The sequence below is a fragment of the Mesocricetus auratus genome, unplaced genomic scaffold (genome assembly GCF_017639785.1).
Source record: "Mesocricetus auratus isolate SY011 unplaced genomic scaffold, BCM_Maur_2.0 Super-Scaffold_6730, whole genome shotgun sequence".
Classification (NCBI taxonomy): Eukaryota; Metazoa; Chordata; class Mammalia; order Rodentia; family Cricetidae; genus Mesocricetus; species Mesocricetus auratus.
This window is the reverse complement of record NW_024429184.1, coordinates 49,550,734-49,578,489: the sequence shown is the minus strand read 5'-3', so window position 1 is coordinate 49,578,489 and position 27,756 is coordinate 49,550,734. Positions and strand designations below refer to the sequence as shown.

Genomic DNA, 27,756 nt, shown 5'->3' with positions numbered 1-27,756 from the left:
TGTCTTGGATACAGAGTCAAAAAGTTGAAAGCTCTTTTGAGTTCTTTTTGCAGGAAACTGGTTAGCTGGGGAGACAAATGTTAAAGCTACAATGTGGCTGAAGTACAGTCAGGGAAAGAAATCAATTGAGGCTTTAATTGCAACCCACTTGGTACACTGTTTGCATCATTGCCCTGGGGGTGGGAAGAAGAAGCTGACTTCAGGAGTTTTACAGATGTTGCTTAATAATTAATTCACCTTCTCATAGGTGGTCAAGGCCTCAGTGGATGAGACAGACTCTGACAAAGAATAGCAACTCAATTACATCTTGCTGTTTTGTGTAATCTTCACTGAATCTCTAGATTCATCTCATGGTTTCTCTGTAGAATCTTATTAGTAGTCCGGATGGGCACCTCTGTTTTGCATTCTGGTTCTCTTAGCACATGGAAAATGCCTGTGAAGTTGAATGCACTCCTCTTTTCGGGCTTAGGCATACCAGCTCATTATTTAGCTGAAAAAATATCTTTGAGGATTAATTAATGCCTACAAAGATATTGAAGATAGTGTAGGTAATTTGCTCCATTTTCATTATGGTTGAAGTGTACCCAAAGGTCAGTGTATGTTACAGTACAAGAAAACAGAATACCAGAGATGGAATGTTCTACATATGGGATATTCCTACAAATCTTAGATTTATATTTTTGTTAAGGCTGAAGTAGGATAGAAAAGTAATAAACATCAGAATAAAAACAAGTGTTTTTTTGTTTTAATTTCGAAGTTTCAATGTATGTGAAATGCCTGGAGTAGAACTGGCTATATAATACATTTTTTGTAAAGTATTGATAATTAATTGTAGCCCCACAAATAAAAGACCCAGAAACTGATATTGAGGTTCAAGCTTCAAATTGAAGATCAGAGAAGCAAAGCAGCCAAGCTGCTAGCTCACACCTCTACATCAGGCTTAAAGGGATGATCCTGTCTCTGTGAGCTCTCACCAAACTCAGACTGCTGCCTCTCCTCAGCTTGGCTGGAGAATGAATGCCTTCCTATTTTCAATATGGCTAGAGAATGAATCCCATCTCTGAGACACTTTTCCTCTCTTAAAAACGTCTCATGACTCCTGAGATTATTAAGGGCATGGTCTCTGTTACTCTTTCAGACTGATTCAGTCATGTGTAGCCCTGCGTGGACTTGAACTCAGAGAAATCCATCTGCCTTTGTCTCTTGAGTCCTGGGATTAAAGTTGTGTGCCACCACTGCCTGGCTTCTATGGCTAACTGCTTTTTTGCTATATTAATCACCAGTGGCTTTAACAAATCATAAATAATATATCACTCCAATTAATATTATGTTGAACATATTGTATGGACTTCCTTGCTATCATGCCTATTTTCACCAAGGACTTGAGTCTGTTGAAAATTATGTATGATGAAAAGTAGCGAAAGTTAATAAATGAGAGCAAGTATGGATAGGAAAACAACACCTATGGTAAAACTGTACCTATGTGTGTACAAATCCTAGAGGTTAGCATCAGTTTTCTCTGTGGCTCTCAGTGGCCAAAGAAAAGAATTTAAGATCAGATACAACTTTAATTGCTCTTGAGATAAAGCAAAAGAGTTATCAAGAAGAGATCTCCACCTTGGGTAAGAGACCTGGGAACATTTTCCTATATGTCTTCATGTGTGGTTCTGTAACGAGAAGCTTTTTCCTTGCTAGCCGCTTTGGTTTATCCCCCGCCAGCCGCCTGGGCTCTGCCGCATTGTAGTCCCCAAATAAACACACAGGAGGCTATATTAGTTATGAAGCTGTTGGCCTTTCTTGTCTCTTACTGGCTAGCTCTGCTTTAAGTAATTACCCCATAATTGTTAATCTAAGTATGTCTCTTACCGGAGAATAGTTCCGGGCTTTCTACCCCTTGGCGTTACATGTTGACTCTCTTTGTGTTTCTCCTTCCCAGAATCCTCCTGGACTCCTAGTCCCTCCAATCTTGATTCCCTATAGGCCAGACAGTGCTTTATTGACAAATGCACAGGACCTCCCCAACATCTCCTCTTTTCTGTTTAAACAAAAAGAAAGGTCTTAACTTTAGCATAGTCAAATTATATATAACAGAGCAGTTATCAAATAACATAGTTACAATATTTTAGGAAGATTTAAAGAAAATATCATCCATCTCATCCTTGAGTGTCCAAAGTCCTAGATGTAGCTTATCTTTTATCATAACTAAGGAAAACTATAATTATAGCTATCTGTCTTCAACTCCATCAAAGACCACAGAAGGATAATATATAAACACTAGGATTGACAGAGATATCTTACTGCCTGGACAGTCACCCGAAGTTCCTCTGTAACGTTGCGGCATCCATCTTCAGCCCATAGACCACAATGTGTCTGGAACACTTCTCAGCAAAGCAGGAAATTTCAAACTGTCCATCTGCATCAGCAGTCTGTCAGTCATTTTTCTGTGTCCTGCAGAAAGTCTCGTAGACTCTTCCATGAAGCAGGAACCCTGGAAGACTGAGTTCAGTAGTCACTTTCCTGTGGGTCCTGCATGTCCAGTTTATACAGCAACAGTCAAACAGTCTAGGCAAGAGCAGTTTTGTTACCCAGATGGCTGATCTTGCCATGTTGAAAGCAAACTCCATAACAAGTTTCTTCGATGCCCATCTTCCTCTCAGACATAATTGGTGCTGCCAGGAGCAGACATTTCTCATTGTCAAGAAAAACCCTAAACCATTTTAAATGCCATTTTATGAAGGTCTTTGAGAGGTTTAAAGACTGTTTATCTATCTCAAATATATTTCTGTATATCTAGAAAACCTAACTTACCTAACTATAAATTCTGACTATTATAAGTAACTATCTATAATCTGTATTTAATTATGCATTACATTTTAAAAGATCAGTATAAGCACAATACTTAATCAAGAGGAGAAATATACACATCACAAAGTTGACCTTGAATTTGTGTCAATAAATGAAAAACAATACCCATAACATAATTCACCTTATTACCATTAAAAGGAGATTGGCTGTGATCATTAACCAATTATAAACAATCCCATTTAAAAGAAAACAAAGATTTATAAACAAGATAGGAATTAGGACGTCGCTCATTCCAAACTGCTTCATGCTGGAAGGGGGGCGCTGTTCATACCATGGGGATCATGGCAAAACTCAGAAACCTGTATAAGTCCTTATTTTTAGGGTCTATAAAGCTCCATCATCTTAGCTGTTTCAATTGTTGGTACACCTGGTCCACTGCTTCCAGGGGTCTTGGTCCGTCAAACCACAGAAGCCTGGAAGGAATCCTCAGCTTTTCATTTTCTGTAGAAACATAAGCAAAATCTCCTTTCCCAAGTAACATATCCTTATACTTAAATTTTGAAGTCAAGGCATTTTCAAAAGATAGAAGTTGAATTAATTCAGCAGCATTTATAATCAAGTGTACTTTAGCATTTGTTGCTTCCTTAGCAATGTAAACACTGAAAAACACAATAGCTTACAGTATCCAGACTCTCTGTATTTTCCATCTTTATGTGGCTTATTTATTTATCTATTATTACTTTATTTATTTTACTTTTATTTATTTTTCTCTGAGACAGGGTTTCTCTTTGGAAATCCGCCTGCCTCTGCCTCTGGAGCAATTTCTACCGGCGTGCACCCACACAGCCGGCTTCTTTACTTATTCACCACTTTGTCGTTTTTTTTTTTTGTCTCTCTCTCTCTTGATCTTACGTATTTTTTTTAAACACACTGTAAACCTTTAGAGGTTTTTCTTCATCCAAGTCTGACTTTACTGTAAATCTTTATGTTTTTCTGGCCACGTGTCTTATCTGTTAAAACCGCGGCCCTTTAAACTGCCGTATTTTCCAAGATGGCAGGCGTAAGCGTGATTCCAGCTTACCGCCTCAGTCCATGCTGACATCCAGCAAAAGCTGCCACTTCCAGCTATATGTACACACCTTTCAATCGTTAGCCGAGTCTCTTAAAACAACCTTGGTGGTTTTTTTTTTCTTTTAATGCCGAGTCAGGAAGACTAACTTAAGCCAGCCGCGAGTCTCTGCTTGCTGCTAACAAAACAGAGCCCACCTGAGAAAATGCTGCTACCAAAAATCTGTGCTTCTCTCCGTTCTTCTGTTTCTAAAATTCCTTTAAATCTTTTATTATTCTGCGTGGAAATTCAATCCCGCTCCTGACAACCATTTTGTAACGAGAAGCTTTCTCCTTGCTAGCCGCTTTGGTTTATCCCCCGCCAGCCGCCTGGGCTCTGCCGCATTGTAGTCCCCAAATAAACACACAGGAGGCTATATTAGCTATGAAGCTGTTGGCCTTTCTTGTCTCTTACTGGCTAGCTCTGCTTTAAGTAATTACCCCATAATTGTTAATCTAAGTATGTCTCTTACCGGAGAATAGTTCCGGGCTTCCTACCCCATGGCGGTTACACCTCGAACTCCTCGTGTTTCTCTTTCCCAGAATCCTCCTGGATTCCTAGTCCCACCTATCTAGATTCCTATTGGTTCAACAGTGCTTTATTGACAAAGGACTTCCCCAACATGTTTCAACTGTTCTTAACACTGGAAGACTGTATGTATGCTTCTTGGAGCACTTTGCAATATCTCTGGAAAAGTGTAGACATATTTAATAAAAATAATCCCTAAAGGTCTGAAGCAATATAATTTATGCTTGTCGATCTAGGCCATAACCTGTGACTTCAGACTATTTGACTTGAAAAATTTTTCAAACAAAACTATACCACTTGTTACACAAACATTGAAATAATTTAAAAAGATAACCGTACAGTATGAACTGAATGGAAATAGAATCATGTCTTCCCTAGAGGATTTATTATAAATACTATGCTCTGATTACCTAAAACTATAGGAATGCCTGGATATAGTGTTCTGTTCATTTTTAATAGTTAAATTATTTTTCAAATATCAAAGTAAATATTTCAATTTTAAAACTAAGTATGGTGCAAAGAAATATTTGCTTTGTAGTCTTTTGAAATAAAAATATCAATAGCTTGGTTAACTTGAAAGAAGTCATTATAACTTTAAGCATTTCTCTTTTTCATTTTCTTACTTGGCCCATGACAAGGTGAAAGATGATTCACGAGTATATAACCTCCAGGAGGGAGAGATTTGGTATCTTTTCCATTTCTAAAAATTGTTATATCCCCAAAAGATGGACCTATGTGTAGCACTATGGAGGTAGTAAAGACAGTGTACCTGTAAAAAAGAAATACCAACTTCTACCTAACATTTAGTGAGTTAGTGATACATACATACATACATACATACATACATACATACATGCATACATACATGAGTTTCCCATTTTGTTTTTGAGGATAAGAACATTCATGTCTAGCCATGGACTTATTAAGACTGGAAAACTGTAATAAACCTTTGTACTTTTAGAAATACTAAACTGGATAACATCATAGTTGAGACAACTTTATTTTCATTCTTGTAACTAATGGGCTTTATAACCAATTTGGATACATTTGATGGCAGTAAAGGGAGAGAAACTGGTCAAAGCAGAGTGGCAAGAGATAACAGTCCAGGCAATGCCGAAGCCACAAGGAGAAATTCTTCACTGTTGCCCCTCACAGGACTTCAGTGACTCACAGTCTACACAATTGAGAAAAGTCATGAACGTGTAATTCATCAACCCTAGTATTGGACTGAAAGAAGAATAAATGATGATTCATGGGCCAGCAATTTTCTTTTCTGATATACTGAATTCAAAGCAACATTCAACACCTACTGAATTAGACATCGGCCATGCAGAGGTGTATGTTCAGGTTAGGGTGAAAGCTTATAGCATAAGTTACATTTGTGGAAAGCACTATTTTGAGTAGATTGCCCAAACATCTTTCCTCAGGATCTCATCTTTCACCATGAATAGTGTCTTTCATCTCCAAAGAAAGCATATCTTATTTGCATGTGACTTTAATTTTATAAAACCATTAAGGTTAGGAACGGTTCAGTAACCAGAGCAACTAGGAGAAGGGTCAGTGCCTTCAATTTAGTTGGAGCTTCTCTCCATTTGGAACAATTTCAACTGTGAATTTGGCCTGCCTCACTTTAGTTGCTCACAAGAACTTTGTATTTATCTAGTTTTTCTTGATGACTTGTTGATAACTGTGCTTTTCAGATTCAATGGCAATGCCTGGTACATGGTCTTCTTTCTGTGTAACACAGTTCCTTTTAAATCAGCACTGTTTGATACCCAAGTAGCATTGTTACTAATTTTTTCCCTATAAGAAGACTCTATTCTCCCCTATCTTTCTCTCCCTTTGGGCAACATTGAGTTGTTAAGTTCAATGGTCCCCTGTCCACACACAAGTACATCACAAAAGACCTATCTGGAATCAAAATTCACACGTCTAACAGATATTATAAAAGTGATAGTTAATTTTCCAAAATAACAAGTCTTCTTTTATATAGTTAGAACACTCTTCATTTACAATGAAGGGATTTAAAAGCATACCATCACTATTACATTAGCAACTAAACAAGAGAAAAAATTAGTAACATTGGGTAAGAAGTCATGAACTATACATTTAGAATTTGGTTTAGTTAAGAGACCATGGAGAAGGATTGTAATAACTGTGATATTGAAGTAAAGCCACTTATTTATTAGTAATACTTTCACGCAAAATGATGGGCTATCCAGCTTCTTCTTGCAGTAAATGGGAATTATCACAGAGACCCACAATTGAGCAATGTACAGAAAGAGAATGAGAGTCTTTGGAGCACTCATTACTGATGTCCCTCCCCTCAAGCTTCAGAAAGCCAGGCAGAAGAGGGTGCAGAAATATTGTAAGTGCCAGGGATGACAAGTGACACCAATAGACCAGTCCCTTCCAAACACAATAGGACATGAACATATGAACCCACAGAGACTGTGGCAGCAAGCACATGCCTGCACAAATTGAAGCCAGACAGGGTCTCAGAACTGAGGGTGGGGAGAGTGAACATTGAATCTTACCTTTAAACCATAAAATATGTGCAGTTGATATTGGCCAGGAAAGGGAAATCAGTTTTCTCCAATGGAGTGTCATTGGGTATGTCAACCATATTCCAAAGCAGGTTCCATGCCCAGAAGTAGTTGGCTAACACAAAATAAGCCTCAATGTGTGTGTGTGTGTGTGTGTGTGTGTGTGTGTGTGTGTGTGCTTTTTGTTTCATTTAGGCATTTTTAAAATCTCTTCATGTGCCTATAGCACAAAGAGAGATGCTCTCTCAGCCTGGACTCTTAGGGGAGTGCCTTGACCCTACCAAGAGTAAAATGACAGACTCTAGATAACCCCTATGTGGAAGGATTTGGCAATAGGGTGGGAGGGAGGGGGGGAAGGGGAGTGTGGGAAGAGGGGAGGGAGAGGGAACTGGGATTGACATGTAAAACAAGCTATTTAAAATTAAAATAAAAAATGAAAAAAAAATCTTATTGTTCTTTTGCTTGTTATAAGTTTGTAGATTTTGTTTTTGTTTCTTGTTTTTTTTATTTTGAAGGAAAAAGAGAGAGGAAAAACACAGTTGTGTCGGCGGGGAGTTGAGAGGAATCTGGGAGGAATCAGAGAAGGGGAAGGAATATGATCAAAACATTATGTAAAAATTTCTGTTAAAACAGAAATGATGAGCTCTCTCCATTTCTTCATACGAATATATTTCAGCTATTCTGATCTCTTGGAAATCTGAATGAATTAAGGAAAACATAAAGCCTTCATTAGGATTTTTCAGTGTCTGACACATTTTTCTGTTATGCTTGTGTGTTTTATTCCTATTCCTAGTCCCATTTTTCCAGAATCTTCCTATTTTGGTTTCCAAGAATAAGGAGAAATCAAAGAGATCCCCTTTGTATGTGTACCTTGTTATTTGTAACTTTTTTGAAGATCTAGAGGTGTCATTACAGGGGCTGAACAGTGTCTGCTTGCCTCTCTGGCTCACTCATTGCTTCTCCTGCCAAGCTTCTCTCTGGACATACGGATCCCTAGGAAGTGCCCTCCCCATGTTCCTTCCTGTTATGCCTGCCATAGCATCTCTGATGGAACAGCCCTGCCAGAGGCTTGCCTTCCTGGCACTTGGCTCATCTCCTCAAGCTCTGCAGGTGATTCTCCACAGCTTCCTCCCTGGGATCTAGTCACCTTTCAGTAGTCTTGCCTCTCAACCCTGGGAGTGGTGACTGCCTTGTGATCTCACTCACTCCATGCGTTGCCTTGTGTAGATTGTGTATCCTGTCCACACCGTTTTGGTTGTGAGCCTAGCCTTTAACTGTTGATCCATCTCTCCAGCTCTGTCTATACTTTTTAAAGAGCCCAAGTTTTTTTTTTATTAAATTTAATAACCTTGCCCGATTCATGCATCCTCTGATTCCAGCCAGGATCTAGCCAAGTGGAGACTAGTTCTACCAAGCAAGGAATTCAGGAACAATTCAGAAATACAGTGAATCAAATGAGTTAAAAAGAGAAGGCTTCTCTAGGGGATGCAGATCTAATAAGTAGAGTTTCCTGGGCTGTTGTGCATAATCATCTGTTTAGTAATTAGGCAATTAAAAAGGATGAAGTGGTATATTGGAAGAATGAAGTAGAATACGAACAAACATTGAAAAATCACTAAGTGAATGCAGTCCATCACAAAAGAGCAGACATGTGATTCCAGTCATATACAATACCCAGAATAGGTAAAAGCCAGAGTAAGACTCTTGACTTCTGGGAGAAGGAGAATTAGCCTCTTCCAGGGATGAGCACCATTATTGGTTGTGTAATACAGAGTAGTCAGCCTTGAAACCACATATGCACAAACAAAAGAGAAGAGTCCGCAGGTTTTATATATATTCCATCATTGTAAGGAGTCAAGGCAGCAGCTAGTCAATTCCACAGTCAAGAACAAAGATACAATAAATGTACATATGCTTATTATTCAGCTCACCTTTCTTAAGTCCAGGACCAAATCCCAAGGAATGATGATGCCCACAGTGGACTGGGCCTTCTGTTAACACAATTAAGACAATCCTCCACTGACATGCCAATGAAATCTACTTGACCTAAACAATGTCTCCTAGGCATAGGAGACTCTAGATTGTGTGAAACTGACAAAACTAACCATCACTTTATTACTGCCTATGACATATAGTTTGACAACCATTTGCTTAACATTTGTGTTATACTAGGCATGATTTAGCAATAATAGCTTATTTAATAAAGCAAATAGGTGGATTTGTGTAAAGACTATCCTGTTTTATGAAAAGAACTTGAGTTCTGTGAATTTTGGACAGGGGTGTTTAAGATAATCCCTTCTAGACATAAAGGGACAACTGGGAGAAAAAGCTTATTTTGTAAAACTTTACTTTGTTAAGTCTTAGAGCACCTATATCATGTTAGTACACCTGTCAAAATACAGCAGGAAAAAAATTAAGTTTCTAATCTATACTCTAAGGTAGCCATCAGTCTTCCTTTGCTTGCCAGTGTTTATCCTGATGGCCCATTGGTGGCTGCTTGAATACAGAGCCACTTAGGGAAGACAGTAAGTGGCATAAAAATAGCTTTATTTAAATTTTCCATTTCTTTTTTCTCAGTATATGTTTTTATTTAAATTAGAAACGTGAAAGTTTCACATGTCAGTCCCAGCTCCTTCTCCCTCCCCTCCTCCCTTGAAAAAAAAAAAGAAATATAAAAATAGAAAACTCACAGAGATCCATCTGTATCTACTTTCTAAGCGCTAGGATTAAAGGGTAGCCTGGGTTAACATAACAGTTTTTTTTGTTTGCCTCTTTTTTCTTTGACTGAATTTATATTAGTGTAAATCAAATCGCTTAGATACACTCTTTTGACAGATTCATATTCCATACCTGAATAAAAGTCCTGTGTGAATGTAAAATAACCATAATAAATAAATAAATAAATTTTCCACTAACTATCCAAACAGTGTTAGAATAAACCTTCGAAGGGGGAATTCTTTGACTTGTGCTACACCATTCCCTGGTCCCATGCTTCCCTTATGTCACAAATTCATTGCTCTGATCTCCTGGTGATAATGAACATTTTACACTGAACTATGGTACAGAACTTCAAATCCTAGATTTAATCTTGATTTGGGCAAATGAATGGAGGGAATATATTAGATACATTTAATTTTTTTATTTTAATTTTAAATAGCTTGTTTTACATGTCAATCCCAGTTCCCTCTCCCTCCCCTCCTCCCACACCCTCCCATTCCTCCCCATCCTCCCACCCTATTGCCAATTCCTTCCACATAGGGGATATCTAGAGTCTGTCATTTCACTCAGGGTAGGGTCCAGGCACTCCCCTAAGAGCCCAGGCTGACAGAGCATCCCTCTTTGTGTTATGGACACATGATGTCTGTTAGTATTCCAGGGATAAACACTGATCCACTGCTTAGGGCCCCATAGGTTGCCCAGGCCTCCTCACTGACTCTCGCATTCTGGGGTCTGGATCAGTCCCATGCTGGCCTCCCAGCTGTCTGGTCTGGGGTCCAAGAGCTCTCCCCTGCATTGAATTGTTTCTAATCAATTGATTTGATACTTAAAAACACTGAGTGACCCTTAAGAAACCAAGCCGCCTACCCTGACATGATTCCAGTAGGCTGACACTTAAAAGAGACATGTTAAGATGTGTCTTTTGGAAGTATTTCTTGTCCTTTGAGAAACAAATATAAAGTAACAAACATTGTTCTTGGAACCCAAGCCTATGGGAAGCTCTTGAAATAATCACTGGGAGAGACTGCACACAGAGGAGGACCAGGAGACATGATGCCATGTTTCTGAGCATCCTTGTGCTGTTTGGTAGGACCTTGAGATAGCAGAGTTTTCTTATAACACACTGCTTGCTGCTTTATGTCTTTTTAGAAAATGCTGTTTGGGATAAGAGGGAAACTGCCATCTGTTAAAAACTCTTAATTTGCTTTCTTTTCAGCTACATCTAATGAATTGTGGACAATTTGAGGTAATGAGTTTATAGAATCAAGAAGGGTGAATCAACAGGGCTTGAAAGTAATAGTGACCAAGAAAAATCATGTAGAATATTTAGGTCTGGATAGAAAAGAAAAGGAACTCTTCTTTCTCGGGCACTAATGAATCCTTGTGAACAATAATGAAAACAAAAACATCTGTGTTGAGACAACTGTAGCAATCTGTCACTTTGTTTTAAAACAAGATTAAAATATAAATCAAGTTTTCTTTAGTACAAGCAATGCACTAGTCCTGTGGGGAATTTTCTTATGTCATTATAGATGAATCAGAAAACAAAATGTTTTTCAAAAAGAAGATATAGAAGCTCCATTCTTTAATATTAATGTGTACACACACACACACACACACACACACACACACACACACACTACTATGAAATAGAGGTAATAAATAAATGGACTTTAATATACTTCTCATGAGGCTCATCCTACCAGTTACTTGAACAACAGTGTTTCTTTTTTAGGAAGAAACTGGTATCCACCCAATCCTGTGTAGTAAGGAGAACTGATGTTGTAAATCCATAGACTTTGATACATTCAGTGGAAACCTTGCTTGACTTTGGATCAAAGTGGAAGTTTTGCATTCTGAATGTTTTAAGCCACAACATGTCTTGAATGAGATCAAATAAATTATTTCTGATTCTGTGCTCTTTTAGAAGACAAAATGTCTTCAGTTGATTTAATATTCTAAAGACCTGAGCAGATAGTGAGTTCTAGAATTCCTAACAAAACCATTAACTTCAGATATTGAAAGTTAAATTGCAACTGTATCTTTTGAATTGAAAATATATTTTGTTACTAGGGGAGTGGAATTTCTGAACACTATGATTTCTTCCTTGACTGTGACCCTATACCCATTATCTGTGATTAAACAGTTCCTCAACAACTGGAGTATCACCTTTTGACTTTGGCGAAAGAAAAGTGCTGGAAATCTGTGTTGTGATGTAGCATTGTTTTGTTTTGATTATATTCCAGTGAGAAACAACCGTTCAGTCAGATTTACATTAGCAGCAGTCCTATGGTAGCTGTGGGAAATCCATCACAAGCCAAAAATATTGCTGTCTACTGCACTTGTTTGGTTTGCAGCAAGTGAATAAGATATATTTTGACTTTTCTTTTCCATGCCTTCCTCTTAAAATATTTTGAGCAAATAATGAAGCACTGACATTTGATCATCCTCAGAAGCTCATTAAAACAAAGACTGATGTACATGTTACACGAGTTCCTGAGTATTGCTGTGGTTTAGCACCACAAGCCAGACACATTAAACAACAAATTCATTCATTCCTTAGAAGTCCAATGCGGTAAAATATAGAAACCAAAGTGCTGAGGCGCCATCATACTTCTTTTTTGACCTGGTAGAAAGCACCTTTCCCAGTCTTTTCCTGGCTTCTGGTCACTTGCCAGCAATCTCTGGCACTCCTAGAATTACATGTATGTCACTGTCCCTATCTCTCATCTGTGGTTTGTGGTGCTGCACCAAGTTCCTTCACAGCATCCCTCCCCTGATGGGGGAAGTCCTGTGTATATGTCAATAAAGCACTGTTGGCCAATAGGGAAGCAAGATAGGTGGGACTAGGAGTCAAGGGGACTCTGGGTAGGAGGAACACAGGAGTCAAGATGTAACCGCAATAGGGATAAGAAGCCCGGGATAAGAAGCCCGGAAACTTCTCTCCAGTAAGAGAAAGAGAGAGGGTCCTTTTCCTTTCACTTCCTTTTATATCTACCTGTGCTAATTTACTTGTCCCCGCCATCATGGGCGGGTAGCTTTGTTGGGTTCACTCCTACACTCCCCAATATGGAAATGTCCCCTGTCTAATGTCCTCCTTTTTACAATGACATTGGGTCAGGCCTTCCCTAAGATCTCATTTTAATTTGGTGACCACGGAGACCATGTTTTCTTATAAAGTTATGTTTTAAGTACTGCATGTCAGAACATCAGCTTATATTTAGGGACACAGAACTTAACTCCTATAAATTATGGACATATGTTTTAGTATAACAGCAAAGTCCAAAGTACTCTGCCCCGATTTATGAAATATAGCCTCTGACTCATTCTTCATGGAGGCAGGACATAGGAACAGGTGGATGTCCTCTCTAGGTGATGGCAGCACTAAAACTGCTTCGTCACCCAGCTCCATTACCTTCTTGATTGGACCCCTGCCAGTGATTCCAATGCCCTTCTTGTCAGCCAGAAATGCACAGGCCTCATTATTCTTTTTTAAGAGTTGAGATGAATCTTTTTTAATGATGGTAGTTTGAGATCAAGTGAGAATATTTGAGTTGGCAAATATTTGAAAATGATAATAACTACATACAGGGCCTGCCCTGTGCCAACTTTAATGGAGACAGTCTGAGTCAGGCCGGAAGCAATTCTGTATAGAGTTTTTGAGTACAAGGACTCCTTTTCTATTTGGCACTACTGGTGGGCTGAATTTTGATTTGTGTTGTAAAACTTTTACATGAGTTTCATACCTACAAATTACAGTCATATTTGTTGCATAAAATAGTACTGTTCAATATTTTGTAATTGAGAAGAAGGACCACAGGATTTAAAACAAGAATTGTTTCCACTCTCTCCCTTGGGGAGAAACTGAAGCACAAATTATTGTCTTTCAGCACTGAACACTTACAGTGCTTACTGTCTGAAATGGTCCTTTGAAAGCTACATCAGCTCTTTGTGTTGTCTATATCTTATTTCAAAATGATGATGCATGGATATCTGGAAGACAAGCATTAAGCCGCACTTGCTGTTCTAATTGACTCTAAGATACTTTTCTCCTGGTCCCTCCGATTTTAATATCCTCGACCAGAGGACATGTCTTGTAATCCATGAATTGTTTCCATTACCATCATAGCTAAGCTGTCATTACCTGTGCAAGGGTAACTTGTCCTTGACAATGAATTTCACTCAACTTATGGTCATGGACAACACACCACATCTTGAATTTAGTTGCCACTCGAATTCTTTATAGAAGAAATACATTATAACTTAAGAATAAAAGAAAAGGCTTTTTTGTTCCCAGAGAGACACAGAATTGGAGAATAGTAGCATGGATTTAACAATAGTGGAATGATACTAATTAATGCAATGGTAGTCATGATTCAAGTCTGTCTTGGAAAGCAAGTCTCAAATGTTTCACAGGGCCTCTATAAGAATGAGAGGCATGGGGGCTGAAGCTTTGAAGCTTTGTATAAAAATGTGGTTAACTCTGTTAATCACGTGCCAGGAGAAGGCACTGAAGCAAGTAGTCATTACCAATTAGTCACACATAAAGATACAGCTACAATGAGGTGAAAACTGATGGGACTGAATGCTTGCACACACTTTGGTTTTGTGCTACCTGACAGGAGCAGGTGTTTCACTTTCTATGGTTGTCATAAAATTCTCTTGGGCCACATTTGGTGACGATTCTCAGGAGGCAGAAGTAGATGGATCTCTGAGTTCAAGCAAAGCCAGTCTACTGAGGGAGTTCCAGGATGCTACACAGAGAAACTCTGTCATGAAAAAACAACAAAAAATATATGGTGCTATGTTATAACTGATGGCATCATTGTCATATCCATGAGTTACTTTTTTTTTGAAACACTTTTTTATTACATATTTAAATTAGAAACAATCTTACTTCCCATGTCAGTCCCAGCTCTCTCTTCCTCCCCTCCACACCCGCTCTCTCCCATCTGCTCCCCAGGTCCCCAACCAATCCCCACTCCATTCCCCATACAGAATAAGGCCCTTCATGGGGGATCTCTAGAGTCTGTCATTTCGCTCCAGGGAGGTCCCAGGCCTTCCCCCAAGTTACTTCTTATATATCTGGGAAAAACTAAATATTTTTGCTTGGTTACATCAATTTTTACTAATTAAATAGAAACAGCCCTTGTTATCGGGGCTGGGAAGGATGGAAGGTGGCTTTACATGGGAAAGTGAGAGGATGCACTCTACTGTGCTTGTTTGCAGTTGTCTTGAAAGTGAAGTTTGGGTGCAGGAATAGGATAGAGAGGGTTGCTGGTCTTAGAGAAAATGGAGGCACAGGAATTAAACATTTAGGAATGACTCACTTACCCACAGAGAACAGTGTAGGGGTTTGTCTGGGTCATCCTTCCTTCTGCTCATACACTACTTCACTTAGCCTTGTGAATGAATGCATTTTTCTTGCATTATTTTAAACAGAGAATCCAGGGGAACTGTAAGGCAGCTTCTTCTTATATACTATTGCATTGTGATTAGCACTCATGTTTCCAAGGAAATTTTCTTGGTTACCCTCTTTTGTGGTTGCTTTCTTCTCTCCATTTCTTGTGTATGTTGAGGGAAGATTTTCTCCCCACTCTCCTTTTACTCCCATTAGGTTTGCATACATCCCATGGGTTCATGTATTGAAAGTTTGATCCTCACTGTGTAATGTTAAGAGGTGATGGGATCTTTTAGAGGAGGGGATTAATAAGGGCATTAGGCTACCTTTCTCCATAGGAGTTAAGATAGTTCTGTGGGACACTGAGCTAATTATTGAGAGCATAGGGTGTGGATCTCTAGCTTCACATCCCACCCTGTCTTTCTTCCTGGTTTCATCCATAATGTATTATTGAGAGTATAGGGTGTGGATCTCTAGCTTCACATCCCACCCTGTCTTTCTTCCTGGTTTCATCCATAATGTATTATTGAGAGTATAGGGTGTGGATCTCTAGCTTCACATCCCACCCTGTCTTTCTTCCTGGTTTCATCCATAATGTATTATTGAGAGCATAGGGTGTGGATCTCTAGCTTCACATCCCACCCTGTCTTTCTTCCTGGTTTCATCCATAATGTATTATTGAGAGCATAGGGTGTGGATCTCTAGCTTCACATCCCACCCTGTCTTTCTTCCTGGTTTCATCCATAATGTATTATTGAGAGCATAGGGTGTGGATCTCTAGCTTCACATCCCACCCTGTCTTTCTTCCTGGTTTCATCCATAATGTATTATTGAGAGCATAGGGTGTGGATCTCTAGCTTCACATCCCACCCTGTCTTTCTTCCTGGTTTCATCCATAATGTATTATTGAGAGCATAGGGTGTGGATCTCTAGCTTCACATCCCACCCTGTCTTTCTTCCTGGTTTCATCCATAATGTATTATTGAGAGCATAGGGTGTGGATCTCTAGCTTCACATCCCACCCTGTCTTTCTTCCTGGTTTCATCCATAATGTATCCATCCTAATGTTCTATTGCCTGACAGGCCCAGAATGGGAGCTCTGCCATTTGGATCCCAGCATCCAAAAACTAATTAAGACCTCTTTATTGAGAAATTCCATACCCTCAGGTATTTTGTTATAGGAATGAGAAATGGATATAGGCATCCATTATTCTGTTGCTAGTAAAATTTTCAATTCCTATAATGACTATACGGTCATTTTATTAAAACTGATTTTGATAAAATGTATGTTAATTTCATATGTCTTCTTATTGAACTCATCAAAAATTTAATAGTAAGCATTTATTTATATGTAAAATGAGATTGAATTGGTATTTATTCCATATGTAGTGTGTATATCATTTATATATACAATCTATTCCATGGTCTGAGGCAACTATGTGAATTGTATATGATTATCAATACCATTGGTATAAATTATAGTAACATTCTAAAAAAAAACTGAGGCCCAAAGTGGTTACATAACCATAATGTGATAGACTAAGACATTCTGGGCCCCATTCTGTCACTTATCGTGAATGTCCTTAAACATTTTATAGGTTAATTAATAAATAAATTGTTAGGTAATTAAGATAGGCTAAGTGATCAAATTCAGGATAGAACTTTACAGCAATATTAAGAGTAGTATTACACTTGTGGAGGCCCTCTTTTATGTATGCAGTGGAATGTGCTAGGTTTTTAATGAGTATTCAGTGTACAGAAAAACTCCTAAAGATCAACATCTTTTTGTTTTGTAAATAAGAAACTGGGACACCAAGTCTTAGGTAGGTGACCTTGGTTTACAGAACGAGCCACTAGAATCAGGAATCAGACCCATGCTGTCTGTCTCCCACCCCTTATGCTCAACACCTGCAGAGTCTAGTTTCTCACATCACACTAGGAATGTCTAGAGAAGCCTTTGGGAAGTGCATTAGAGAAGAGGAAAAGTCCTATAACCAGGCCTTAGAAATTTAGAGTTTCATCCACCCAAGGGTTTCTTTTATCTCCCTTTTTAGTTTTTAAAGTTCATGAAATAATGGGTTTTACTATGACAGGTCAATACATAGGTGTTGGGAGACGTCATTCTGTAAATATGTGTCTGATTGGTTTGAATAAAACACTGTTGGCCAATATGGAAACAAGATAGGTGGAACTAGGAGTCTAGGAGGATTCAGGTGGTGGGCAGGAAGACTAAATGTTACACATAGGTCATTGTATTTTGTTTTTATGTTCGCAACCCCAAACCTATCACCAATTCTCTACTCATTACTTATCTCACTCATCCTCCAAATTCCTCCGTTTCTGACCATGATAGATAAATATATATTGCATACACATATATGAGAGAAAACATGCAATGCAATTTTTTTCTTCCACTACTCTCCATTGTTTTCTCCTTAGGTTTCTTCCGCTGCCCAGCCTGGACTCCCTTCTGCTTTCATGTCGCATACTTTTAATTCTTGATTCCCCCCACACATTGGCATTTCTGCTCTTTCCTTTATGTAGAAAGGAATAAAATGGCAGCTGTTAGCATAGGGTGTTTCCAGATTTTTTGTTTAGCATCTTGATGTCTTGATTGTGAAATGACAGTCCTTAAAACCTTATGTGGAGCCGGGGGTGGGGGACACATCAGTTCTTACCATTCTTGCTTCATTTGTTTCCTCCTCCTTCTTTCTCCATGTCAAACATTTAGAATACAACCTTTCCTCCTTCTGCAAACACACACACACACACACACACACACACACACACACACGTACACACACCATGTGCACATTCTCACTTGGACATACTATAATCCCAACATAGCCCATCCATTCAGCATATGCATGTAGATTCACTTTTCTTCTTCCAAGCCTCTGCTCATGATACCTTTATTATCTGGAATACTCCTGACCCTCAAACTGCCTGCTTTTACCCAAGTATCGTTCTTTATGTCCAGTCATCCCAGGAATATTTCCCTCACTCTTACCCTAAGTCCTCACTCAACACCCCAAAGCTGGATAGTTATCTCTGAACTCCAGCATTCCACTAATTCTCTGGCTGCTGTTATGAACCTCTCTTGAATGTCTGCCTGGGGCCAAAGGTGGTTTATCAGCCTCAGGACTGACAAAGCCCTTGGCAAATACGCAGTGATTAGGGGATTAAACTCATTGCTGAAATGGAACCAAGCTGGAAAATAATGATCACAGCCATGAAGTCCCCTCATCTCTATCTAGAGTTTCTCTGCAGGATGAGAAATTATTGTCACCCACTGTGAGATGTTCCCAATTTTTCTAGGCCAAGAGACCTACAGGAAAAGCTTCAAATGAAGAAAGACAGAAAGGCTGGAGCAGATGCGGGTAGCACTGGCTGTCCTAAGGAGTAATAGAGGTACAGATGATTCCCATCTGTCCTGTGGGCTTCAAAATGCTTACTTAACTGAACATAATGGACGCATTCCACTGTGGAATACCAAAGGATCACCCAGAAATTCTGCGTCCTGTGGGGAAAGACAATTCCAAGTGTGTTGAAAATGACTAAGGAGATGAGGAAATCTGTAGAGACACTTGAAGTTTCAGAGCAGAATACTCTGAGGTTTGGGGATGAAAGTTCATACAACCTGCATGTCAGCCTCTCTTCCACTGTTTGGCAGAGCATGAAAGACATTTTTTAACAAGGACTTTTACAAGTGGATTGATGTTTGACTAACTCTAACTCTGGCCTGTGTTGCCAATTTCCCTGCCTACACATTGTGGGGGTTGTAGAGTGCTTCTAACAGAGACTAAAAAGGTAGGGTGTCTGGGAGTGTTAGGATAAATTGAGAACACAATGAGAAAACCCTTGATTGACTAATCTTTCCTGGTAGAAGAAATAGCTGCCCATTGTTAGCTAGGAGGAAAGGTTCTGAACAAAAGACTGGTGGGAAGTCTGGCTTTGAATGTGAACTCATCCTTTGACTGTGCGTGGAATCTCCAACAGGTTATTCAACTGCCCACCTGTCAGTTTCCCCATCGGTGTAATGAAGAAGTGATGCTGATTTCACAAGGTCGTTATGAAAAGTAGAGCAAACATGTAGAGAAGTAAGGTTTTGTCTGATGCAGTGTCCTCAGTGTCTTTGTTACTCAGCACATTGGCTCTCAACTTCTAATGCTGTGACCCTATAACACAGTTTTTCATGTTGTGGTGACCCCCAACCATAAAGTTATTTTCTTGACTGCTTCAAAACTGTAATGCTGCTACTGTTATGAGTTGGAACATGAACAGGTACTCTTCTTAGGTGACCCCTGTGAAAGGGTTGTTTGACCCCCATGTTAAAAACCACTGATTTAGTACCTATGAAGAACCTGCTTTAATTGCTTAAATTGTTTATTAAAAAGTATGATTTCTGATCCAGTAAATTTAATCCCAGTTTCAATTACTGACAGAATAAAGTATTAGAGTATTAATATATATCTAGTAAGTATCCTTCAAAAACTTCATTATGTCGTAACCCTCAGTGGAGGGAGGGACAAAAAGAAAGTTCCTAAGGAGGGCAAGGTAACTCTGAGTGGCACCTCAGACAGAGTTGTTGGGGTAAGCTGCCATCTGGAGCCTAACTTTGCTAGCATTCCTTGAAACATTACAGCATAACTTGTTAGCTGCAGTAGATAACTCTTAAACCAGGATTTAAAAAATAAAAACTCCCAAATGTTGGCTCCTCACTGACAGCTTAGCTCTGAGGAATTAAAATCTCTATAGTAAAACCAGGAAGTGTGTGTTTTCACAAAGGTCACAAATTATTCCTCTGGTCAGTCACTTTGTGTTAATGTTTTGAAATTCACAGGCAGATTTTTCCCCCTCCCTGATGCATTAATCATAGTCTGAAACCACAAAGTACAGCAGAGTTTGTTTGTCCCGTAGGTAAGTTATACTTATAGCTAAGGTGTGAAGAACTGTGTTCTACTGTGTCAGATGTTTTCTTTATCTTTCAATCATTGACTCTCAATAAGCCTTTGATACTGATGATAAGTCCATTCTTTAAGTCCATTCTTTGTGTCAGAACATGATTGCATGAATGTGGACATGACTTCTCCAAGTACACCCAGAGGCATCTTGAAGTGTCCAGACTGAAGTGGACCACGAGCTGAGTGGAGGCAGAGCAAGAGTAGAGAAGAGAGAGGGGAGAGGGCCAAGAGGAGGGGCCAACAGCCAGGAGCTGAGGACCAAGACCGTAACCAGAAGAACCAAGAGAGAGCCAAGAGGGCAAAGAGAACCAAGAGTGAACATGGCCTGGCTGAGATGACAGAGTTTTAGAGGACTCGGAAGCTGGCGGGAGGGAAGCAAGCCCCTGGGCTGTGGAGCTTTAGTGCAGGGGGTAGGCATGGTGAGCAGAGCAGAAGGGAGCCGCAAACACCTACTGAATTTAGAGGCCCGTGAGCACTTTAGTTTGCCAATAGGCACCGCAGTTAGACATTTAACCCAAGGCTCTTTGGGACCTGACAATGATGAAAGTGGACTGTGAATTCCTCTCTTTGTTGCGTTCTGATTGGCAAGCACTATTTTGGTCTTGCCGTTTTTTAATGCTTACTCATGACAGCAATAATGCAAAGAAGGAGCTTTTATTACCTCTTCTAAAATGAGTGCCAAAATATTTGCCCAGAGTCACAACAGTAAGTTCAAGCACTGAGATTTAAGCACAGGTAGTCTGAATCTCGAGTTCCTTTAATCGTAAGCATTTGAAGGACAATTATTCTTTCAAATATTGTTTATTCGTATGCTGCATATTCAGCAACACACACACACACACACAGAGAGAGAGAGAGAGAGAGAGAGAGAGAGAGAGAGAGAGAGAGAGAGAGAGAGAGAGAGAGAGAGAGAGTCTTCTAGTTTCTTGAGAAGGAATCACACAGGTAGTAACAGTGATGTTAATAGTTTAAGACTGGCTGAGAACCTAACACCTATGGGTACCTATAAGAAGAAATCTAAACATGAGGATTAATTGCACTATAGTTAAGTTTAGGCCTTGAAGCCAGACTGTCTGCACTTTAATCCTATGCATTAAAGGATGACAGCCATGGCTATGTTACCTTAGCACAATGGAACTGAATTTCCTTTTCTAAAATAAGGCAATGTTGGTGACCAAGACATACAAGTATTATGAGAATTAAGGTGGTAATCATGTAAATTATGAAGTGTACAGTTAGTGAGCTTTCAGTACACACTGACATGAACACAAAGCATCACCCAGATCTCTTTTATCTGATAGATGATTGTGTGTGTGTTTGTACGTGCTCATAAGAGTGCATAAAGGCTCATGCGTGCAAACATGTATGTAGAGGCCAGTGGACACTTTTGTCAAGTGATATATGTGTGTGTGTGAGTGTCTGTATATGTGTGAATGATATATAAGATGTATATCAGTTATATAGATGAGGTATATATGATATATAAGCAATATATATGATATATATATATATATATGATACTACATATATGTATTTTTTGAGGCAGTCTTTCACTGGCCCTGAGTTCAGTAAGTAGACTGGGTTCACTGGTCAGAAGTCCAAGGGATCCGCCTGTCTCTGCCTATGTAGCATGGTGTTTATAAGCACATGCCACCAAATACTTGGATTTGTTAATGAAGGCCCTGGGAATAAACTCAGGACCTCATGCTTGTGAATCAAGCACTTTCAGAATGAGCTATGTACTCAGTGCCAAACAAAGAATTCCTCAGTGGGATCACACACAGTCCAAGCCAGGAAGAAGTGTTTAGTTATTAGTTTGTCAGAGAAACTATCAGATACTTATCTGCTGTATAACAGCCTATTAATAAAATGAAATAAGGATGAAAAGGTTTGCTTGCAAACAGAGTTTATTGTATTTATTCCACTAAGCATGTTCTTTTCTCCTCCAAAAATATTTCTATGAGATCTTTTCTATGTATTGGGTTAGATAAACGGAACATAATACATTATATAATTATACAATTCAAAAACAGCCTTGGGGCACCCTGATTTTCTGCATTTTCATTTCCTACTGTCTTTTCTTCAAGGTATATATGTTTAATGACCATTCTTAGTTTAAAGTTTAAATATTAAACTCACAGATCAAATGCTCTAGATTTTTAATATCCTGTAGGAAAAATTCCCTGACATGACTTTTGCTTGTTATTGATAAGTCATTTGGGAATTTAGAAAATGAAGTTTCATGTATGTTAGACTCCTTTGAGCTGCCCTGGGTAAAAATAAAAGGAAAGGAAATGACAGGATGAACATTTCGGTGACATCTTGGCAATATTTGGTCCTGACAGAAGACTGTATCAGTCTTCAGATGTACAGTAGAAACAGCTGTCACACTTCTCTGCCAGGCTTTTGTCAGCTGAATTGACAGGTGCGAAAGAAACCCTGCGATGCTCAAGATGAATGCTATTCATGAGGGAAGTATAACTATGAAGTGCCTCAAGTTCTCAGAGTAGGAACGCTGTCACCTGTCATCCCAGCCAAGCTGACCCAGGCAAAGTAAAGACAGGGAATTCTTGTCTTTGCCATCCTTTCTTCCCTTCTGACCTTATTTTTCCTTACTCTGTACTGCAGCAGATTGTATTTGTTTCTATCACCTCTGTTTAAGTTGTTAGCTGGTACCTGCTTGAAAATTCACTGATGGTGATGCTGGGGAGAAAGGTCTTTTACTAACACATAGCTGTGCTTAGAAGAGGATTTAATGGTTAATATTGTCAACTTGACAAGATCTAGAATCACTTAGAAAGCAATCCTCTAGTTTTGCCTGTGAGGGAATTCCTGTACTGGGCCAGTTGAAACAGGAGACTGACTACACCCTGAGCATAGGTGGTACCATTCCATGAGTTTGAATAAAAAGGAGAATGGAAGCTGATCATCAGGTTTCGTCCCTGCATCCTGTCTCAGAATCAACATCACTGCTGCCGTGATGGACTGCACTCTCAGACTGTGAGTCAAACGTTTGCTTTTATAAGGTATTTTCTCACATTGACAAGAAAAGTAATTAGCACAGGCCTTAAATGATAATGTAAAATTTGCAGGATACAGATATCTTCTGGAGCAGGGATTCATGTGGATTAACACTCTCAGCACATTTTTTTCAGAACATACAGTTTATGAGATTATATGTAAGATAAATATACTGAAAAGAGAGCACAGACTCACACATATAAATGTAAGTCATTTATTTGTTCAAAGCAGACTTACTGTGTATTCAACACACAGAGCAGACAAAAGTCCCAGTTTCCAAGCAGCTTGTTCTAGCAATATGATGAATTGCGGAGTGGGACTATTCCTTGAATTAACGAAGATGCTGACTTTTTATTTCTGACTATCCCTTCCAGAGAAATAGTCATGTGTATGTATATAGACATTGCTATCATGACAAAATCTTTATGATGAAAAACTGGAAAGAATTTAAACATACATTGGCAAAGAACAGGGTGTAGTAGCTGAGTTTCACAATCCAAACCTATGTCGGAAAAATTATGTTACTTTAAGTCAAGATAAAGATTGCATGCTGAGTTGACCTGATGGTGGGAAACAAACACTAGCTCAGGACTGTCTGATTTGTTACTCTGGGCCAACAGGTTAAATCCCAGCTGCTAAGAGATCTCCAGGCTTGGGTGTTCATGGTTTATGGGTATCTGACCCCTCTGGAGTCAACTGAGGGGTATAATACCACCTTCCAGACATAGACACTGAGTATACTGACTTCCTGGAGTCAGCATAAGTAAGCAAAGTCTCTATTGATTTCTTTTAAAGCCTGTGAAGTGCTGTGTTATTTCTTGTGCTGTGATATGGCATGAGCCTCCTTTGGTAACTTGGAGGCACCTAGTTGAAGTTTACTTTCTTAGAGACTCATGTGAACTACTGACTTCTGGAGACATTATCAAGCTTTCTAGACTGGCTGTGGTTGGGATGGAGACAGACATTTATTGTAGAAGTCTAGAGATAACCTTGGGGGAAGCTTTGAACTTTTCCTTGCCAGCTCTTTTTTTCTTTTGGTTCTTTGACCATTTTCATTCCAAACTATTCTCTCAGCATTGTTTGTTTTTGTTTTGTTGCTGTTCTTTAGTTTGCTTGTTTTTTTGTGGATTTTGTATTTTAAACTCTGCACAAATTTCCATTTTTATTTTACAAATTAAAATAAAAATACCTCTTTTGGCAAAGTTTTGTTTTAAGGTATTCAAGACTGAAGAGGCCTTGGAGTCAGGACAGGACTCACGCAGACATCAAATTCTCAGAATGAAGGAGATTTATTTACCCCAGAAGGATAACTGATCTGCCTTTACCTGGTCCACAGGCAGCTGCTTATTCTTGTGGATTAAATTATTCTTCTGATATTCTAGTGTGTGGGTGTGTCCTGTGCTGACTCTGAGGCCCTTTTAAGACTATTTTTATGTGATATTGTAAAGCAACTTAAAAGCTGTGACATGATTGCTTCATTTAGAAATTTTAGCACTTAGCAGAGAAGGTAAGTATTTCTAACCAAAGGAGGCCAGGACTGAGAATGTGTAAGGAAGAATTCTTCATTAATGTCTTTACCCCAGCCCTTATTAGTTTTATTAACTAATATTGTCAACTTGCATGTACTGAGTGAATCCTAGAAATATTGTTAGGTGACAAAAGCATATTACAAGAAATAAATGTGGTACCATACTATTTAAGCAAAAATCGTTTAAAATGAAGTAAATTTATATGCATATATGTGTGTGTATGTATTTCTACATGTGTATAAAAACTCATAAATTCTGTAACAATCACTTTAAATTATAGAGACATTACGTTAAAAATTACAGGAAAAGGACTGGGGAATTTATCTGCCTATTTTGAAGTCTTTGTAAGTGAATAAATACAGGAAATTTTAATTTTATCTTTTAGAAATTAAAATACTTTTACAAACAAAATATTTTAAGAGAATCAAGCTATTGTTGTGACATTGACAGTAACATATATATTTTCGCACCCACATTGAAATATAATCTATTGAATAGTTCAAAGTTCAAAGCCATTTTTGAAGAATTTTAATTCTTATGTGTATAAGTTTTTACATATAAGTGATCTTTCATGTTTCCCCAAATACCCCATCTTTTACATATATGTGTCAGGTTTGTGGTGACTGGAAACAGTTGTATTCCTGATTTTTTTTCATGTGTGTGTTATGTCCAATTATATTTGAATCAAATGAAATAGAGCCTTAACCACTAAGAGTCATAACAGCTTTCTTTGAGCCCAGGATTCCTGGGAAAGGCTGAATGCATTCCTGAGCTATCTAGCCCAGCTGAAGAAAAAGGCTTAAGGCTGTAGTTCTAACCAGTCCATGGCAGTGTACCACTCCCTGGAGCTTCTGGAGAAAGAAGGGCCTGGAGAGACCCAGGATAAACAACTGAAGGATCGATCAATCTGGGTTTGGTCAAGGCAAGCCTCAGGGAAGAGGCAGCTCAGCCTCCAGCCTCTGTTCTCTAGAGAGGCAGAAGTTAATCATTATTGGATTTGCCATTTCCCTCAAGGAAAATGATTCTGGAATTTTCCACCTCATAGAAAGTGAAATATAAAGATATATCCAAGAAGAGCTTGTCTAACAGCAGAACACACTGCAAATGTATCTATTACCTATGTATTACCAGAGTCATCCCAGTCCAGGGGAGTGGGACCTGCAGTGACAGATACCAAAATGCTCTCTCTGCTTGTCTCTGTGGTCAGAATTATGTTTAGAAGGTTTTTGTGAGTATTCCCATATTCCTGCCTGGGTTGACATCTTCTTCTCTGACTACAAGAAAAAAATATAAACATATTTTTCCTCTTACTCCTCTTCCTGTACCCAGAGTATTCACCAATTCTTGGATCCCTTTGCCCACAGATTTTTGACTTTACCCCACAAAGTCAGGCATTCACATCTTCCTAATGGAGTGAATGAAGCTAACTCAGTGTCCTGCAGACAGATGACGTCTCATGGTGATGGACATCTTCTACATATAAAATCTGTCCTGCGGCAATTTTTCACAAAAGGTGTCTTGGGTCATACTTGAGTTAAAATTGTATTAAAGAGTCAGGCAGTGGCGATGCATGCCTTTAATTCCATCACTCAGGAGGCAGAGGCAGAGGTAGGTGGATCTCTGTGACTCTGAGGTCAGCCTGGTCTACAAAGTGTGCTCAAGGAAGGCCCAGGCTACAAAGAGAAACTCTGGACATCCTGTCTTGAATACAAAACAAAACAAAAAAGTATAAGAGGATTTTATTTTACCCTAATTGGAAATATATAGAGTAGGGTTGTTTCCCATTGCAAAAATTACAAGTAAGGCCTAGTAAGTATCTGGAAAATCAAAAACAATGCGAGGAAGAAACTTAAAATCCTCTTAGCCTCAGAATTTACTAGTAAGTTATTAGTCACCTTAATTATACTCCATTCCCATGTTCAGTTTAAGTATCTGTTAACACACATTTTCAAATGAAATAAAATAGGTGAGATTAAATCATATTCTAAAGGCACAATAATGTATTCAGTTGAAAGACAGGGATTATGCAGGCTTCTTTTTTTTTTTTCTGTTTCTCATTTTTGTTATCCCATTCTCCTCCTGTTAACTCCTTCCCAACCCTATGTTTTTTTTGCTCTGTTTTAATTTTAGTTTGTGACCCATGCACAGCTGCCCACATGGGCAAGGGAGTGTAGCAGGAGTACCTCACCAGTGCCTACACAATGACCTCCCCGCCCAACAGCCCTCAACTGCCAACAGCCCTCTAGGGAGGAGTCAAGCCCCACAAGGCCCTGCCCTCATCTATGACTGAATGATGATGGCTCTGGTCTGACACATTTCTTGATGCCCTGATTGCTAATTAAAAAAGGGGCCTGTGTACTGACACCAACTGGTGCACCATTGAAGGTCCTAACAAAGGGCTTATATCATTTTTGTGTTATTAATTTTGAGACAGTGTTTAAAATATTTAGCATTTCTATAAATAGGCTATTACAGAACCAAAGGACTTTATCCCTTTCCAGAGAGAATAACTTATTGATTGGCTCCAGTTTTGCAACAAATGAGTGACTCTACATATTCAGTTACACAGAATTAAACTATCATTGTGTGTTGCACAGGGAAAAAAGTCAGCATAAATGTATTTGTGATAATCTATAATACTTTTGTGAGTCTAAAACCCTTGAAGGAGAGCATTTATTACTGCATTACTTAATTCCCCAGCAGCTAGATGGCTGTGGTGTCAGATTCATTTTTGAAGCCTTTATATCTGATTCTACCCAGAGCCCGATACACAGATCTGCATAAGCTTCAACTTGCACAACATGGAGGGGAGGCATCCCGTGTACACTGCCTGTCTTTGCTTCTTTCCTGGAGCTTTCCAGGCTTCATCTTCTTATCTGATCTTGTGCACTCCTTGAACTTGGGTAACTTAGAATGTCAAGGAAATTATATCTCTGAGGGGAACTCACAAGCCGTGCAGTCAGAATGTGTCCAGAAAACCCCATCTACTTTCTAGTAATAATCTTAAGAAATACACAGTACATGCTTAGATCTTGAAAAAATGTCTACACTCCATGTATATATGTATTGTATGTATGCATAAGGAAGGAATCCCTGTCTTTTGTGACAACTTGTACAAAACTTAAGGACGTGGCTG

At 38.9% G+C, this 27,756-nt stretch overlaps 1 long non-coding RNA gene across 1 annotated transcript in view; it reads left to right on the top strand.

Moving 5' to 3' along the window:
- The first annotated feature begins 23,011 nt into the window (after nt 1-23,011).
- Nucleotides 23,012-27,756, top strand: part of LOC121138960 — a 112,462-nt gene continuing 107,717 nt past the window's right edge. Inside the window, exon 1 of the long non-coding RNA XR_005875829.1 lies at nt 23,012-23,070. This is a non-coding gene — a long non-coding RNA (uncharacterized LOC121138960). The remainder of the gene's footprint in view (nt 23,071-27,756) is intronic.